Source organism: Macaca thibetana, chromosome 14 (genome assembly GCF_024542745.1).
Source record: "Macaca thibetana thibetana isolate TM-01 chromosome 14, ASM2454274v1, whole genome shotgun sequence".
NCBI lineage: Eukaryota > Metazoa > Chordata > Mammalia > Primates > Cercopithecidae > Macaca > Macaca thibetana.
In genome coordinates this window covers 104,871,039-104,885,992 of record NC_065591.1, presented here as the reverse complement: position 1 = coordinate 104,885,992, position 14,954 = coordinate 104,871,039, and the positions used below count along the sequence as shown (strand labels likewise).

General features: G+C 39.9%; 2 protein-coding genes across 27 annotated transcripts in view; one reads left to right on the top strand and one right to left on the bottom strand.

Moving 5' to 3' along the window:
• TIMM8B (translocase of inner mitochondrial membrane 8 homolog B) overlaps positions 1-14,954 on the top strand; it is a 1,180,384-nt gene that overhangs the window by 200,524 nt on the left and 964,906 nt on the right. The window contains exon 1 of one of the 9 annotated variants that reach the window (XM_050757800.1): positions 12,422-12,425. The exons of the other annotated variants lie outside the window; for them this stretch is intronic. The gene's annotated coding sequence lies outside the window, so the exon portion shown is untranslated. Of the gene's footprint in view, positions 1-12,421; positions 12,426-14,954 lie in introns of those variants that run through there. 9 annotated transcript variants of the gene reach the window in all.
• The window catches only part of NCAM1 (neural cell adhesion molecule 1), a 313,863-nt gene that overhangs the window by 209,792 nt on the left and 89,117 nt on the right, over positions 1-14,954 (bottom strand). The gene's annotated exons all lie outside the window — the stretch shown is intronic.

Genomic DNA, 14,954 nt, shown 5'->3' with positions numbered 1-14,954 from the left:
AAACCAAGATATGGGTGCTAGGTGTGCTTGTTGCTACTGGGGTATCATTTCTTTTATGCTCTCTCAGCTGAAAAGAAATATATGTATGTATGTATACTAACCTGTGTATGTACACATACCTATAAATATTCTATATGCAACCATCTTAATCTATATTAAACATTATATTTTGTTGATTCTTCAGAACAAAATTAACACCTTTAAGTTTTTAAAAGTGCATTAGGAGAAAATTATGTCATTTACATTTTAAATTTGCAAAGGCACCTGGTATTGGGTGATCCAAGAGAATGTGCCGACTTGAAATTCAGAGTTTGAGAGTGGGTTAAAATATATCTGACATTAGTGTGTAAGCCACACTCTGCTGACCTAAAACATGGGGATAGTAATGACACAAACTGCAAAGGACTACTGGAGAATTAAATGAGATGATGTATTTAAATTTTTAAAACCGAATCTAACACGCAACAAACATTTAATCAATAATAAATAAAATATATAGTTTAAGGAAAAATAATTTCAAGAAGAAAAGGTATACTGGTATAATTTTAAGTCTAGAACTCCTTTATGTTTGACTGTAGTATTCATTTTCGCCATCTAACTAAAACTAAACATTGGTTTAGATGTATTATTTCACTCCAAATATATCCACTTGAAAGATTAAGCAGTCATAATTTTACTAGTCATATTACCTGCCTGGAGGCATTGAGAAACTGGTTTCCTAATACACACTCTCATGACTCACTTCAAGGGATATTAGCAGGTTAAAAACACTTGTCACAGTGAGGAAGAAAAGAGAGCAATAAGACGTGGGACTGCAATTTCCACATCTCCCCACTCCATCAGAATGTCAATCATTCAATATCAGGCAGGCCACTGAATAGAAGGAAGTCAGACTTCCCATAGAAAATAATTTCAATTCCTACAGTTGATTAGAACTGTCTCAATACTTGTAAAACCTGTCCATATAGATCTGGAATGACATAATCAGAGATGTCTTCCATCTTTTAAACGACTACATTTGGTAAATAAACTGCATTGTCTCTTTACAAAGGGCCAAATGAGATACCAGTTGCTCAGAATACAGATTCTGCTTTCTGTGGACTGATTTCAAGCTAATGCTGATGAGGCCTTCATGCATATTCTGGTGCTCTAAAATATTACTTAAACATTCACTTAAACTAAGTCAAATTTTGTATTGTTTCTACAAGGGCTATGGCCTAACAGGGTTACAATGGACCAAGGTATCATGTTTTCTTAGCATAGACAAGGTATGAGTGTGTTGGAAGGGCTTATGGGTCCATCAGAAGTGAGTGATTCCTGGAATTGAGCAGAATGTCTGAACCCCATCCAAGTCATGTCAGTTATGTGGGCCCACTGTGTGCCTCCTCAGCACCATGTGAACTGGGCATCTTGAAATGATGCAGTTCATTTGAAGAACTCAGCAGAAACCCTCTAGATGAGTAACACTAGATGCTGAGTGGTCTGCGGAGGACACAGAGCGAGGCTCACAGACAGCCTGTGCTAGTGGGTGGAATGTCAGTGGAGACTTCTGGTCATGAAGACATCTGAGCATAAGGCTTGTCAATGACTGCAAGGCCAGGCTAGGCACAGGCAGAGAGCAGAGTCTAAATCAGAAAGGGAGGAAGGCTATCTCAGCATTAACAGCAGGCCACACTCAGCTGTGTACCCCATATGGCTATGAATCTCAGGAAAGGGCTCTCTGTCCTCTGCAAATCACTGGAATAGCCACTGAGTGTTCCACACAGCACCAGGTAAGTTTACTCATAATCCTCCTCTACTTAAAACCTTTCACTGACATTCCATTACCTTCGAAGTAAAACCCAGAGTCTTCCCTGTTGCTCCGGTCCCTCCAGCTGCTTTAGCTATCCTGGCCTTCTTTCGGAGGCTGCAGGATTCTTTCTGACATTGGGGCCTTTGCAAATGTTATTCTTTCTCTCTGAACATCCCTTCCTTCCATTCTTCACAGAACTGATTTCCTTCCTTTTTTTTGAGATGGAATCTCACTCTGTTGCCCAGGCTGGAGTGCAGTGGTATGATCATGGCTCACTGCAGCCTCAAACTCCTGGGCTCAAGTGGACCTTCCACTTCAGCCTCCCAAGTATTTAGGACTAAAGGCACACATCACTACATCCAGCTAATTTTTAAATTTTTTTGGTAAAGTCTCAATAGGTTGCCCAGGCTGGTCTCGAACTCTTAGGCTCAAGCAATTCTCCTGCCTCAGCTTCCCACAGTGCTGAGATTACAAGCAAGAGCCACTGCACCTGGCCTAAACTTTAAATTTTTTACTTAGATGTCATCTCCTTGGAGAAGTCATCCCTGACCCCTCTCTGAAGTAGCAAACCCCTTCCTCGCTCTCATATTATACTGCTTGGCACACTCTTTGATATCTGTTGGCATTTAGCATGATTTAAAGTCATCTTATTAGTTCCTTTACTTGGTTTTTGGCCTGATTCTACCACTATGACATGAGATTCATGAGGGCAGATAATATGTTGGTTTTGTTTGTTTCTGTAGATCCAGTGCCCAGCACATTGCAGGCATTCAGTAAAAATTAGTCGTGCTGAAAACATTATGCTCGCTGAAAGAAGCCAGACACAAAAGGTCACAGATTGCCTGATTCCATTTGTATGAAATGTCCAGAATAGGCAAATCCATGGAGACAGAACACAGCTCAATGGCGCCAGACACTGGGGGAAAGGAACCATGGAGAGTGACCACTTAATGGGTACAGGGTTTCCCTCTGTAGTGATGAAAATGTTCTGGAACTACATAGAGGTGATGGTTGCATGAGGCTGTCAATTTACTAAACGTCACTAGTGGTAAATTTTATGTTGCATGTATTTTACCACAATAGAAAACCAATCGGTTTCTACGTGCATGCATTGTGCTCACATGGTCCCCCACCTTCCAGGCAGATGACAGCTGCGAGGTAGGGTACTTCTCCTAAGACTCATGCCAGGCTGCACATTTTCTGGATGTGACAGCAACAGACTAGGTCCTCAAAAACTGAACCATCGAGATGGACTATCTACTTTTGTCAAGTTAATTAATCCAAGGAAAATCAGGGGGTTGTAAATACACAGAGTCACATATGGAACCCCAGGGTCCAGTCTCCTAATATTATGGTCAAATCAGACTACAGCACACCAATCATTTCTTTTCCGTTACTGTCATGCTCAATACTAATTGTCATGGCCAATTCGAGCTCAGGACAAGCTGCACGATTAGAAACAGAAAGTGAATAAATGATATTTGTTGCATTTCATTTGCTTTACACATACAGGGGACAGGATGTGAGTTCCACGTATTTGTCCCATGTGCGAGCCAACCAAGCTGGCCCAATGGGAAACGGGACATGGGAGATTTCAAAACAGAAGGAGATGGCTTCTATTCAAGTATTCCTTTCCCTCTTCCATGAATGTCATTCCCATCGCAAGTGGCAATAAACCACAAAGAAGCTCCTCTTAACTATCTAAGAGCTTCGTTTTTATTTGGTATACCACTTCCATAATTCACCTACTTTTGAGATTACTCATAAAACACGGGTCTGGGAGGCAGGTATTGCAAGAAATTGTTCAATTAAAATACTACTTAGACTCTAAAGTTGTAAGGAACCTCCAGTTAAGTACATATGTTCCTACCAAGGAGGCTGGTCAGTAACTTAACCATTTCTTTTTTTAACATAGAACCAAACATTATTCAGCCTTAAAAATGAGGAAATCTTCCCATTGCAACAAGACAGAGGATATTATGCTAAGTGAAATAAGCCAGACACAGAAAGACCATTCTGTATATGATCTCATTTAAATGTGGAATCTGTTAATAAAATAGGCAAACTCATAGAAGCTGAGAGTAGAATGGTAGTGGCTAGGGGTTGTAGGGAGGAGGAAGTGGAGAAGTGTTGATTAAAGGGTCCAAGTTATGCCAGATATATAAGTTCTGGAGATTCATTACAGAGCATAGGGCCTCTAGCTAACAAAATGGCATTATATACTTAAACTCTACTACAAGGGCAGATCTTACATCAAGTATTCTTAACCACCATTCTTTACGTATTCTTCCATTTACTTTCAACATCTTGATCGCTATCTTGTAAACCTTTCCACGGTTCTACAAAAAATTCAGAGTGACTAGTGACAAGCACCCAAACTGCATATCCAGGGAAAACATTGGGGCACACCGAGGAAATGAAATGCAAAAGATATAAATGCATTCTCTTTCCAAATATAAAATTTAAATATAAAAATTTTAAAAATAAAATCTGCAACCAAAAAATTGAGATTCAGTTTTGGACAGGAAGCAATGGGAAACCTTCTGAATCTCCCATAATTTCTGTCCCACATAAAATAACACAGCCTTTCTAGAACTATAAATAATTTAAACTATTTTTATGCATTCATAGAAGGGGCAATCTTTCTAAACCAACTTCAAAGCTAGAATTCTTCATAAGCTGAACCTCACACATCACCAAAGACATAAAATATTTAAAAGAAATGTACACATACCTTCTAAAGAACCTGACCCAAGTCTTTCAAGTGAAGATGGCTATACTGTATACAAATGAATGTAAATACCCAAATTTAGTTCATAAAATGGGCAAAAAATCACTGCCAAAAAATAGGCAGCAATCTCAATTATGCCCTGGAATCAGCCACTATGGTATCATAAATCATGATGTCGCAAAAGCAGAAAGGACATGCATCACATATTAAAAATCTTGTCCGAAAATGTTTCTGAATTGTCTTTTTAAGTGAAGCAGTCAAGATCTACAAAGCCTAGAGACAAATATTATAAAGCCAGGAATAATTTAATTTTAAAAACATTTAACTCTTTTATTTCAGTCAGTCTATTTTGAGAATCTCATCTCACATCCAGTATTCAGTCTTCTGTATTATGTTCTTATTCATCCACTCTGTCTCCTAAGCAAAATACCCTCCTCCCTGTATGAGGGAGAGAGGCCCTGGCTCTCATTCCTGTTTGTCTTTTGTTTTCACTGGACTAGTAAGAGGTATTATGTATTAAACACTTGCTGTTGTGCTGAGTGCTTTACATACATGACCCCTAAAACCAAGTTTTTTCTCCATTCATTGGAGGGAAGGAGTCACTGGCTATGGCAAGTTATACTTTCCAAAGGTGGCCACGACGTCCCCATCTCACACACTCTTGTGTCGTGTTACCATCAAGAGGTGGCCCTGTGACTGCCTGGACCAATAGAATATGGCTGATGTGATGCGGTGCTGGTTACATGTGAAGCCCTTGAGAGACCTGTGGCTTCTTCTTCCTGCCTCTTGGAAACCAGCTGCCACGTAAGAAGTGTTTACCTGAGACCTCCAGGCTGTGAGAATCTTGAGCTACATAGAAAGACCTGGGAGGACAAGCCAGTACATGGAGGGAGAGGCCAAAGAGCATGGAGGTATCAGATGTGCAAGTGAAGAAACCGTCTTGGAAGTGGATCCTCCAGCCCCAATCATCAACATGACTGCTGAGAGGATCGGGAACAAAATTTCCAGTTAAATCCTTCCTGAACTCCTGATTCCCAACAAGAGGAGGAAAAGAAGAAGGCTGTTTTAAGCCACTAAATCTCAGGGTTGTTTGTTACACAGCAGTAGATAATAGTAACACTGTCCCATGGGCTTGGCTTTGGAAGGGAGTTAGATCTGAAAACGATTTAAAGAGATTTTGGTGGAGCTCACTATCTTAAGCTCGGTGAAGTATAATTTATACTGTTTTACTAAGAAAGCAACTGAGGCCCATAAAGATTAAATGGCTTGTCCAGGATAGCAGAATGCATCAATCACCTTGTCATAGGCAAGTCGGGGAGAAGCCTAGAACTCTGTTCTGTCACTTCTTTAGTGCCGTCCAGCCATTCTCCTAGTTACTTTTTCAAGCTGTTTGTCCAGAGCACAAATGTATTAATGAAATAAATGGAGAACCAAGGCTTCCAGGCTAGAAAAAATAGCCAATAACAGATATAAAAGATTTCAGTTCATCATAGTCATGTTTCTAATTTAGGTGACCCTATAGGAATGAATAACGGCTTCCCCCAGATGAAAGTGTGTCTGTCAGGAGGGTACAACGTGCTCCCAGTGGCTTCAGGAAAAAGGCCATGGCGCATCCCCAGGCTGAGCCGGCTATGAAAGCAGTTGCAGTTAAGCTGGCGGGATCATTATGTAGAGGCGCGAAGAAGCAGAAATGGACAAGCAACTGGACTCTACTCTTAATAGTTTTTTTAAAGGTCAGGAAGAAGCAGTTCTGCACCATCTGTTCAAAACAACGACAGAATGAAAGAAAACTCAAACTCTAAACTGAAGAAAGTGGCAAATTTCAAATTATCCTACTCAATAAGCTGGGCCTGTATGCCTTAACATAAAGAGTCTATAAATACAGGCATGCAGGGAGAAGTCAGTGCTTCACGGCATAGCTTCTGTGCAAAGGAAGAACATTCATCTCAATCAAAACCCCTGCATTTCCTAATGCTTACGTGTGCCTTCCACTATCAATCTTCCTCTCATAACCTTTTCTATCGGGCTCCCTGACATTCCTTCTCATTGAAAACATACCACCTCTCTCCTTTATATTTTATAGAAGTCTCTCCACATCCATGTCTTTTTTTTTTTTTTTTTTTTTTTTTTTTGAGATGGAGTCTCGCACTGTTTCTAGGGCTGGAGTGCAATGGTGAGATCTCAGCTCACTGCAACCTCCACCTCCCAGGTTCAAGCGATTCTCCTGCCTCAACCTCCTGAATAGCTGGGATTACAGGCGCCCACCACCACACCCTGCTAATTTTTTGTATTTTTAGTAGAGACGGGGTTTTGCCATGTTGGCCAGGCTGGTCTCGAACTCGTGGCCTCATGATACACCTGCCTTGGCCTCCTGAAGTGCTGGGATTACAGGTGTGAGCCACCAAACCCGCCCCACCTCCATGTCTTAATGACAACCAGGCTCTTCTCTGAGGACAACTCTTTCCCCATAGCTCTAGTCAAGGAAATCTACATATCCTTCCATAGCTTCTGTACTGCCAGGCCATAAAGTAGGGCAAGAGATAAGAAGTCTTGCAGTCTACTGAACAGCAATCTTCACCTTGGATGTGCCACACGCACTCAAATCCAACATGTTCATAACTGAGTTGATTCATCTTCCTCCAGGGTAAACCTGCTATTTTGTATATTCTATTTAATTGGTAAGATCTGCCCAGTTACTCATGCTAGGAAACTAGAGGTTATCTTTGACTTCTTTCTGCCTCTCACTCCAAAAAGCATACTCACTAACAAATTACTAGATTTCCTCTCATATGTATTTTTTAAACTTGTCCTTCTCCTCCATTCTAGTGTAGTCCTAATTTAGACATCTGTTACCTCATTAGTGGGCTATGGAAAAAGAGCAGAACTAGTTGGATTCCAAATTGAGACCCCCAAAAAGCCATAGTTGTCCCTCTAAAGTACAAATGTGTCCTCATCCTTTTCTTTCAACTCTTCAATGCTTCCCTTTGCCTATAGGATAAGCCCAAGTTCCTTAACAGTGTATACTAGATCCTTCATTATCTCACCCCTCCCATCTCTTATGCACAGTACATCACCCCTCACTGTCTCACTTCATTGCTGGCAGTTCCCAGAACCTCAATGCCTTTGCCAACGTTGTCCCCTGTCTGTCTGGGTGATCCTCACTTCTGCATTCTCTCGCACCTCACCTGGTTATCTCCTTGTCACTGTTGGCATAGCTCAAGTGTCTCTGCTGCTAGGAAGTCATTCCTGACATTACTCTTCATCTTTCACCACCTGAAGGGTTAGGTCCCCTGCTGCTTTGCTCCTGTAAGAGACTTGGACTACTCCTGCCACTACATCTCCAGCACCTTATACAACACTCATTACTAATGTAGTTTCAAGAGGCAATGACATACTTATTTTTTGTTTCTCCAGCACCTCACACCAAGCCTGGCATTGTAGTGGATGCTCAAGGGATTTTTAATAATTGGATGATTAAATGATTCTATGAATGTAGTCTCAGGGGATACATCTGTACCAAAATACATTAGTTATCTGTTGCTGTGCAACAATATTACAATCAACTTAGTGGCTTAAAACAAAACAAATGTATTATCTTATAGTAACTGTAAGTCAGTAATCCAAACACAGCTTAGCTGGGTCTTCAGCTTTAGGGACTCACAAACTGCAGTTAAGGTGTTGGCCAGGGCTGTAATCTTATCTGAGGTTCATCTAGGGAAGGGTTGGCTTTCAAGCTCATGTGCTTGTTGGCAGCATTCGTTTCTTTGTGGGCTGCTGGACTGAGGGCCGTCAGCTGGATGCCACCCCCTGGTTCCTTGCCATATGGGCTTTCCCAGCATGACCAGAAAGGAAAAGAGTTTCTTAGCAAGATAAACATGACATTCTTTTAAAATTGATATATAATAGTTGCACCTGTGTTAGGGGTACATGTGATGGCTGAATACAATGTGTAATGATCAAATCAAGGTAATTGGTAGATGCATCACCTCAAGCATTTATCTTTTCTTTGTGTTGGGAAGATTACAATTCATCTCTTGTAGCTATTTTGAAACATATATTGTTAACCATAATTTCTTTACTGTTTTATTGAATACTAGAATTCATCCTTACTATTTAACTATAGCTTTGTAACCATTAATCAACTTCTCTTCATTTCCCCTTCTCCCTTTCCAACCTCTACCATTCTACTGGTAACCACCCTTCTACTCTCTACCTCCATGAGATCCACTTTTTAGTGAAAACATGTGATATTTGTCTTTCTGTGCCTGGTTCATTTCACTTAACATAAAGACCTCCAGTTCCATCCACGTTGCTGCAAATGACAGGATTTCCTTCTTTTTTCTGGATGAATAGTATTTCACTGCGTGTGTATGTATATTATATATATCACATTTTCTGTATCCATTCATTCACTGATGGACATTTAGGTTCATTCCATATCTTGACTATTGTGAACAGTGCTATATTAAACATAGAAGTGCAAGTATCTCTTTCATATACTGATCTCCTTTCTTTTGTGTAAATACCCAGCAGTGGGATTACTGGGTCACATGATAGTTCTCGTTTTATTTTTTTTTGAGGAACCTCCATATCAAACATTACAATCTTACATAATATAATCACAGAAGTGATATCTCATCACCTTTGCTACGTTACATTGATTAGAAACAAATTACGGGTCCCACTTCAAGGGAAGAAGATTAGACAATGGCATGAAGACTAGGAGGTGGGGATCACAGGGGCCATCTTGGAGTAGGTCCACACCAGAAAGGCTGTGTAGCTAAAACAGCAAGGAGTGGGTTGAGAACAGCAGGAATATGTTAAGGGAAAAAGGAATATGTTTCTATGCAAATATTACCATACAATCTTAATCTTTTTATCTTCCTGAATATGACTTTTAGGTTACCAGAGAATTCTACAATTAAAAATTTCTGTAAAGCATAACTCAGGGTTTGGGTGGAAACACCAAGTTTAAAACGTTGACTATTTTCTACTTTTGCATTCCTTTGAGCTTCATTATTTTTGTAACGGGTTCTGTAGATCAGCTAGAATCTTCTTAAATCATTTATTTTCCATCCATTTTATAGGGTGTTTGGGGCCTAGGAGGCAGAGCCTTATTTAATATATCTCAATAATTTATAGCCAACAATACACTAAGGAAAATGTCAACCTCATAAAAACTGAAGTTTGAAAAGTGAGAGGTGTTCAAATTTTCCTCAGAGAAAGCAAAATTTATGGAAATAAGGCAAGTCAAGGAAGTATAGTAAAACATTTCAAAACATAAAGAATGTACTTCATGCACCAGCAATCTTTAAACGTGTTCCTGTGGGCTGTACCACGTCTTCAGCAAACGGCAGCCTGTGACAAAGTTGTGAGGGACCTGCCATTCTCCAGCCAGGTCGCCCTAAGATGGCCAATGACACAGTGGTCACTTCAAGGTATAACTTTGTCTCAAAACCTTCCTATATCCTGCCTTTAAAGGGCTTCAATCCTCTCTATAAATGCTATGCTTCCCCTTTGAGTGGCTCTCTTGCTCTCTCAGACACTGAATTAATCACGACAGCCATGCAGATGGCCCCAAATGCCTTTCAAGCAACATTATGGATGAGGGAAGAAGAAAAAAAATGACTTCTGGCTTTCCATCAAAAACATACAGCTATTAGCAATCGTCTAAAAAGGCTTCGAGACTGGATCAATTTGGCCCCCAACAAGCCGAGGAGGTTGAAGTCTTCACAGTGACAACAGCCTCTCTCAGGCCTCTCTTTAGTTCTGTATCGAGGAATAAGGAGAGAATTCTCCAGTAAACTTTAAAGGCTGTAAGTAATTTCTGAGGTGTAGCCATTATCTGCAATTAGAATTTCAGGGACCACCCAGTGAAATTCAATTGCACCCAGAGGATTCCATTGGAAAAATATCCTTCCTCGAGGGGAGGACCAGATTCTAAAGGGGCTGCCTAATGCCTCAGGTAAGGGTTTAAAATGCTGACGGTGGGACTTTTATTTTAAGTTGGTAAACCCACCAGCCCTGGCACTATACTGGCTGACACTGGACTCCAATTAAGTATCAGGAATTTTAAAAAGAGCATGGAACATTAGGATCAGAGCAATCTTCACTTACTAGTTGGGTAGCTCATTTCACTTCTCTGGGCCTCAGTCTCTCACCAGAAACGTGCCTGTTTCCTCGGTTAATTCACTCGGCTGGCAGCCTGAATCTGGATTCCAACATCTCTAAGCACATTTGGTGGACTTGGGGCCAGGCGATCTGTCAAATATCTTTGTACATGAGAGACTTGGGGTCCTTTCAGCAAATGAATTTATCCTAAGGTGACATAGAGCTGGGCCACCAACCTGACCCAGAGTTGGAGACAAACAATGATTCTGAACACAGCATGGCAGAGACTGCCCAAGTCTGCCCCTGCCTAGACCTATGGCTTAGGCCTGGACCCTGAGAAGAGAAGGCTGACATGGGAAAACCAAAGAAGAATTTTTTGCTCTGGGTAACATAAGCGCATTCACAAGCCCCCAGGGGACTTCCAGGAACTGAGAGGAATTTTTCTGTGGCTAAGATTGTGGTGTGTGGGTGGGCAAGAGTAAGTAATATCGTTACTCTCAGTGTGACCCTCACTGAAGTTATAAGCAGGGACAGGCCAGAGGCATCTGGATCATTAGCATTACTATTCATACTGGGAAAAGTTTGGAAATATTTTTTCTATAACCCCAAACTTCACAAAATTTTTTTTACCATCTCATACCAGTCAGAATGGAGATTACTAAAAAGTCAAGAAACAACAGATGCTGGCAAGGTTGCAGAGAAACAGGAATGCTTTTAAACTGTTGGTGGAAATGTAAATTACTTCATCCATTGTGGAAGACACTGCAGTGATTCTTCAAAGATCTAGAAGCTGAAATACCACTTGACCTTGCAATCCCATTACTGGCTATATACCCAAAGGAATATGAATCATTCTGTTACAAATATGCATGCACGGGTATGTTCATTGCAGCACTATTCACAATAGCAAAGACATGGAATCAACCCAAATGCCCATCAGCGATAGACTGGATAAAGAAAATGTGGCACATATACACCATGGAATACTATGCAGCCATAAAACAGGAATGAGATCATGTCCTTTGCAGGGACATGGATGGAGCTGGAAGCCATTATCCTCGGCAAACTAATGCAGGAACAGAAAACCAAACACCACATGTTCTCACTTATAAGTGGGAGCTGAACAAGTGGGAGCAGTGTAGAGAAAGGAGGACACAGGCACAAGGTAGGGGTGCCTTCTGTTAGAGCCCCTGCTATTTTTCTGTTCTGCCTTTAGCAGAGTTTTAACGCAAAGACCTACATTCTTTGCGGCAGGGCAGCCCTAAGAAACTCAAGCTGAAGCTAAGTTCACCTTCAACACTTTCAGCTCTTCTGTTCCCTTCCCTGGGAGCCCTCCAAAGAGTATGGACACAGGGAGGGGAGCAACACACCGGGACTTGTTGGGGTATGGGTGGTGGGGGGAGGGAGAGCATCAGGATAAATAGCTAGTGCATGCTGGGTTTAATACCTACGTGATGGGTTGACAGGTGCAGCAAACCACCATGGCACACGTGTATCTATGTAATAAACCTGCACATCCTGCGCATGGACCCCGGAACTTAAAAATAAAAATAATAATAAACAACAACAAAATCTAAAGTTCACAAGATTTTCTTTATACTTGGAGAAAGGTAAAATATTGCTTCAGTTATTTTGAGGTAAGAAACTACTGCCATCATCAAGCCAAGCTAAATCATGCTAACTAAATTTCCTTTTAGTGACATACTATGGCATTTCCCAGCTTATGTGAGTCCCAGCTTACCCTGAGTCCCATGTGAAACCCACTTCTCTAGAGGGGTGGAGGTGCGGGGGTGGGGAGGGACTGCTGCTAGGCTTCTGTTCAGATTAGGCAGAAAATAGAAATTCAAGTCACATTTCATAAAAGATGATTTCTGAGAAATACCAAATCTGCTTCTCACGGCTCAAGGGTTGTTCAAACTCCATTTTAATTAACAATGTTTCAAAAGAAAAGTCCTTTGTCTATTTATCCTTTAAAAAGGAAGTTCGGGTTTTCTCCCATATGAAATTGCTTTATTGACTTGACTTGCAGCAATTTCCTTAGGTAGGTATCACCAGCACATCCAATTCAGCTAAGGATTGGATTCGATTACTGTCCGGTAAACAACTTACTACCCACACAGATTCAGTCCCAAATGAAATCCTCATGTTACTGAACACTTCTCTATGAAGGGAAACTTAAAAGTCTCTCTTGCCTAAAGGTGCACCTGGATGCTACACAGTACTCAGAGTGCACGGGGACACAGGAGCCTTGCATCTGGAAGACCAGTGCAGTACCTAGAATCTACGTAAGTACACCTTTTAGGTGGGCAAATTGTAACAGGTATCAAAGTCTCAAAAATGTTTACACGTTTAGACCCAGCTATTCCATTTATATGAGTTAATTTAGACTATGAAAATCAAATTAATGTAAAAAACTGAAAGGATGGTCATTGTAATGTTGCTTATGAGAGAAAAACTGAAGTAAACTAATGCTCAGTGTTGCTATTGGTTAAATTATACAATTAAATATTTTATAGGTATTTTCAGGCATTAAAAAAATACAGTAGAAAATATATGATGACACGGAGAAATGATGCTATAGTGAGCAAAATGTTACAAAATAGTTTATACTACAATATAAAAAATGTAGTTTATAAAGTATATATGTTTGTACATAAACAAAAGACCTGAAGGATAGACACCAAAATGTTGAACATATTTTTTTTTTAGGTGGTAGTTTAATGGGCAATTTTTATTTTCCTACTTTGTTTATCTGTGTTTGTAAATTTTCTACAATAAATATGTATTACTTTTTGATACTAATAAAGTATTTGGGTAAAGTTAGAATTATGAGAGACTTAAGAATAATCTAACCCAAGACCTCATTTCATATAGAGTGATGCTGTTGCTTAAAAAGTTATATTGGGGGAAAAAGAAACTCTCCCACCAAAAGGGGAAAGAATTTAAGTCACTATTTGCATTAATATTGTCTTAAATTAAATTGGAACTTAAATGAATTACAAACTTATCAAAATAACCTGTAACTTATCAAAAGACCCTCTATAGTAGCAGTTCTTCAGCTTTTCTGGGTCATTGAATCTACCTTTGAAATATTTGACAAGTACCACAAGTGCTCTTCCTGGAAAAATGCATATGACCCAGTAGAAATTTAGCGCATTGGTTCATGGATTAAAAGGGACCCCAAAGCTCGTCCATGGGTTCCCTACAGCAGTGTGTTGTATGCTGTATCTTGTGACAAAAAATTGAAGGACAGGATAGAAAATGATAGAATAAAGAAGAACCAAATAGAACAATATAAAATATAGCATGCATATGAGATGGGTTGGTAATATTTTGTGAAAATTTTGTCTCAGGAATTATTTTTAATATCTAAATATATCACAGGAATATTTAACTGTATGATTTGCTTGTGTATTCTAGATTGTGATATAAAATATATTTATCACCATGGATTGGGGTTAAAGAATATGAAAGTGACTGTCCCAGAAGCTCATTAACCCAAGTTTTAAAAATCCTGCACTAGGAGGGAAAACAGCATCTAGGTGATTTAAGTGAATACTGAACTACACTTTTTTTTACATCAAATTTTGTACTGGGTTTTGAATTTTGTGTATTTTTTTTCTATAGGCATCATACTGCCTAACTCTAAACTACACTACAAGGCTACAGTAACCTAAACAGCATGGTACTGGTATAAAAATAGACACACAGATAAATGTAACAGAATAGAGAACCCAGAAATAAAGTCACGTATCTACAACCAACTGATAATCGACAAAGTTAATTATACGTTTTGAAGAAAATAAGGGGAAAGAATGGAATTTCTCAAACCTCCTATAATAAATTATCTGGTGCTATTGAGACAAAAAACTAAAAGTTAAATATTTGAGTCAGAGTCTGAGCCAGTAGTTTCAGTCTTTCTGGTCTACAATGCATAAGCACTTAAATGCCTTATTTCTAACTGATTTATTTACTACCATTAGGTATGGACAACATTCTCCTATGTACTGTTTTGATTCTATGAGTGTAAATCGTATCCAGCCACATATAAACTCTTTTTTCTCAGTCATTCATTCTCTTTCTCTCTGTCACTCATTCCCTCTACCCTCTGTTTCTGCCCCCCACCTTGCACCATGCGTTCTCACCACAGAGCAAAAAATGGAATAGAAAAACCCCACAGAATTGACTGAATCTGAGACATCCATACCAGCCACGAGGAGACAAATGTCTGTTTCAGACTTTCTCCAAGGCATTCTTTTTCAGGCATTCAGACTCATGCCAAATGCCTGAATCAAATGGATTAGATACCATTAGAATGGT